We start from the raw sequence: 4,807 nt of genomic DNA, 5'->3' as shown, positions 1-4,807 counted from the left end.
AGAAGTCTTATATCTAAGCTATACAAAGAAGTCTTAAACTCAAAAGAAGAAAATAAAATCCATATGAGAGAGAGAGAGAGAGATGGAGTCTTGCTCTGTCACCCAATGAAAGAGAGAGAGAGATGGAGTCTTGCTCTGTCACCCAGGCTGGAGTGCAATGGCGTGATCTCAGCTCACTGCAACCTCCACCTCCCGGGTTCAAGCAATTCTTCTGCCTTACCCTCCCGGGTAGCTGGGATTACAGGCATGTGCCACCACGCCCAGGTAATTTTGTATTTTTAGTAGAGATGGAGTTTCACCATGTTGGTCAAGTTAGTATTGAACTCCTGACCTCAGATGATCTGCCCCCTTCAGCCTTCCAAAGCTCTGGGATTACAGGTGAGAGCCACCACGCCCAGCCCAGGAGGGTATATTTTTGGAGTAATAGAAATGTTTCATATCTTGATTGCAGTAGTTGTTATACAACTGTATATGTTTGTCAAAATTATCAAACTGTATACTTAAAATGGGTATTTTTATTATATGTAAATTATACTTCAATAAATACTACTTTTATATAAAAACAAAATCAAAAGAAAAAATATTCCATTTCTGCAGTTTACAATCTTGTGCAAATTATTTAACTTCTGTGAGCTCTATCTCTTCATCTGTAAAACTTACCACACCTGCTATTGCCAAATTCTTTGCATTCTGTAGTGTGCTCATTTTTATTGCTGTGTAGTAATCCATTACATATATATAATACCTTTTATATATCCATTTTATTACAGTTGTTTTCAGTTTTTGACTGTTACAAGTAGTGTTGCTATGGCATTACTGTGAATGTCTTTGACATACAAATATTTGATAACATGAATATGACTACCAAGAGGTAAATATTACTCCTGAGCTCTCATTTCCATATGACTGGTGAGCTCAGTTAATATATCACACAGCTAATTAGGCCAAGGTACTGACCACTGCAATTCCCTTTGGTAGCTTGTGTTATGATTACTGTTTTGAGATTTGGATACATTCTTCATATCTTCCATTAAATTTCCATCATGTTGCTTAAGCAGAGCCCTATTCCCCACCCTAACCCCCTAGAACCTTCCCATCTGATAACTGACTTTGATGTACACATTTCTGATCTTGAGTCCCCATTAGGACATTCACCAAATCTTGGAGCTCATCCGCTACTTGGATTCCCACTGGCCTATACCATGGCTACAGAAGTTTCCCCTTCAAAAACTGGAGACCTATGTGACCCCTTTGGAAAGATGTTTGTCAATATCTGTAAAAAAGGAACATAAACATGATCCAATAATCCCACTCTTAGTTGTATACCCAACAGAAACGTGTACATATGTTCATGAAAAGATATTCACAGTAATGTTCATAGCAACACTATTTGTCATATCCAAAAACTGGAAACAACCCAAATAGAATGAATATAAACAGTGTTCTATACACATAATGGTTTACTGTACAGCAATAAAAATGAACAAACTACACTGTGCAATCATGTGGATAAATCTCACAAATATAACAACAAAGGTAGACACAAAAGAGTATATATTATATGCAGGGGCCATTGAAAACAATATGCTAAGAATAGATAGGGCTCAAGGACAGTATCTCCAGTTGAACTTTTAATGAACTCCAGTAGGCGCCAAGAAGGCAGACAAATAAGGAAGAGCCTAGAGACAAGGAACTAAGCAGAAGGTTACATCTGGGTAGAGAAAGTTTGTTTTGCATTGTGTTATTTCTGCTGACGTGAGGTTTATGGAGTATAAATAAAGTGAGGCGGAGGCTCTGCGCACAGCCGCCATGCTCTCTGTTTGTCTTTGTCTCTTGTGTCTGTTCATTCTTCACCACCCCCAGCGCGGTCCTCAATAATTATATGACTTCATTTCTATAATGTATAAATACAGGGAAAGATACTATGTGATGCTAGATGTCATGATAGTGGTTACCCCGATGGGAAGGGGTGAATAATGACTAGAAGAGGCTAGAGGGGTCTTCCTGGAGTCTTGGTAATATTGTTTCTTGGTATAGGTCTTTTGTTCAGTTTATGAAACTCATTGGACAATAAATTTATGAATTGTGTGCTTTTCTGAATGTTACCATATAATGGTACAATACTTCAATTTTAAAAGCATATGTAAAAACCATAACATATTTAAAATATCTACATTAATAAATAAATTCATGGTTGAAAAGCATATGTAAAAACAATAAAATATTTACATTAGTAAATAAATTAATGGTTCATTCAACCTCCCTCTGCCTCACTCCATTCCTTTAGCCACATCGTGTGAGATCATATTCTCTCCCCAAACTGATCAATCTGATTTAAATAAAGCACCCTTATAAAGCAAGTCCTCTCCATTCACCAAAGTTCATGACTGACACAGATGCTGATGGACCATGGCTGTCATGGTTGCCAACATTCAATCAAACCTAGTTTTGAAAGCTGTTAGAAGTTGATCACATGAATTAAAATGAGTCCAACATATTTCCAGTGTATGTAAATAATTTTTTAAAGAAAAGAATCAGAACCAGAAATATGCTTCTAATGCCTACCTAGAATTTACTTTCTCTTAATTGGGAATTGTCATATCTTAAACTTCTGGAAGTTTTTAAATAGTTTTTTGTTTCTTTCCTCATGAATTAACAAAGCCCATTTAGGGGTAATTTGGACTCTAGCATCAATGTTTTGTTTTGTTTTGTGTTTAATTGTGTATGCTTGAGGTTTACAAACTGATGTTATGGGATTCAAACGGTTTTTAGAGTGAAGCAAAGTAACATATATATCATTTCATACAGTTACTTTTTTCTATGACAAGAGCTTCTAAAAAATCTTAACAACAATCCTGAATACAGTACACTTTTATTAACCATAGTCCTCATATTATACATTAGATCTCTAGACCTATTTATGATTCATATCTGCTACTTCGGATCCCTTGACCTACATCTTCTCATTTTCTCTCTTCAAATCCCACCACCACCCTTAGAAACCACTGTTAATTTTCTGTCTTGGTATATTTGACCTTTGTTTTCATATCCCACATATAAATGAGATCATGCATTATTTTTCTTTCTGAGTCTGGCTTATTTCATTTAGCATAATGTCCTCAAGTTCAATATACGTTGTGACAAATGGTAGGATCTCCTTTTTTAAGGCAAAATAATATATACATGATATTTATATACCATATATAATCTCACATTTTCTTTATCCATTTGTCTGTTAATGGACACTTTTTGTCAGTTGTTTCCATACCTTGGCTTTTGTGAATAACAAATGCAATAAACCTGGGAATGCAAATATTTTCCTAAGGCTTGGTGATTTCATTTACTTTGCATATATACTCAGAAGAGGGATTGCTGAACCATATGATAGTTCTATTTTTAATTTCCTTAGTAACCTCTATAGTGTCTTCTACAATGACTACACCAAATTACATTCCTACCAACAGTGTACTAGGGTTCCCTTTTCTCTACACCCTCACCAACATTTGTTATCTCTTGTCTTTTTGGTAATAGCAATAGAAGTCATGTTTTAAGGCCTAAAACTAAAAGAGGTATATAATATTTCCCTGTGAATTTATCAGCTTCATTCATTAGCAACATGCTCTCTGAGTTTAATAACGTCAAGTAATAACACGGCCCATTAACAAGAATTTTAGTTTTTCAGAATAACACACATAGCTATATTTGCATCAATCTTTTGGGTAAAACTGATAAAATGGTATAACATTGCTATGTTGCCAGATTCAACCCATTCCCCAACAAACCTGATAGTTGAAGACTGAAGACACTTTACATTTAGATTTGTTAGAAAATAGATTTGGACACTATTTGATATATCAACACTTCGAAGAGAATTCCAAACATACTTTTGAATCTACCACTTCCCATTCTAGTCTCAGTGATGATTCCCACTTATATTGTAAAGAACATTAGCACAAAAATGTAACCAGATCCCTAAGGTTAAAGATGGTCTACATCTGTTTTCAAAGAGGCTTTGACATCTCCAGTTACATACACATTGGATACACCGCTGCCCTCTGCCCAGAGGAAATACATTTCCAGACTTGATTCCCACAGATGATACATACAGATTTTGCTTCACCTCCAGTCTGATCTTTATTTTGAATTCCCTTGGATTAATTAGCTTGAGGCATTTTTAGGAAAGCTTCAGAGAGCACACTTCCTTTCTTCCTTCCTTTCCTCCTTCTCTTCTTTCCCCATTTATTGAGTACTTCCTATATTTCAGACATAGGTAATACAAAGACAAGTAAGACACTGACCTATGCCACTATAAAATTCCAATCAAGCTACCAATTTTAGACAACTTGAGTTTCCTTAGCATCTTGGAATCTTACTCTGAGTTAATTTCTGACGAATAATCTGCACTTCTTTAAAAACCCAGCTTTGCTATAGCCCTTTGCCTATTACAAACTACAGCTGAAACAAAGGACAAGGATTCCTCCACTGTGTTCTTTATTACTCCCAAGATCTCCTTGACCACCTGTTCCTCATTCACTTCACTCACTGACTTTCATTGCCAAGTTGATAAGGTGATTTTACTAGGAATCCCAAATGACTGGAAATAGCTATGCATCTTCCCAGAATCCCCGGAGCAATTTTTGTGCTGAGATTTTCTGATGACCATATTTCACAGATGAGGACTGGGGATTAGATGCAAGGCACAGAAAGCCAGCACTGACCCAGGAAGAACCTCAAACCATCTGAGCCCTACTTTGGTGCCTTTCTACTTAGTTCTAGAATATTTATGGGGATTTGTCATTGTAAAGAT

This window comes from Rhinopithecus bieti, unplaced genomic scaffold, assembly GCF_001698545.2.
Source record: "Rhinopithecus bieti isolate Rb0 unplaced genomic scaffold, ASM169854v2 scaffold_18126, whole genome shotgun sequence".
Lineage (NCBI taxonomy): Eukaryota > Metazoa > Chordata > Mammalia > Primates > Cercopithecidae > Rhinopithecus > Rhinopithecus bieti.
The sequence above is the reverse complement of the archived record's forward strand: the minus strand, read 5'-3'. Positions refer to the sequence as shown.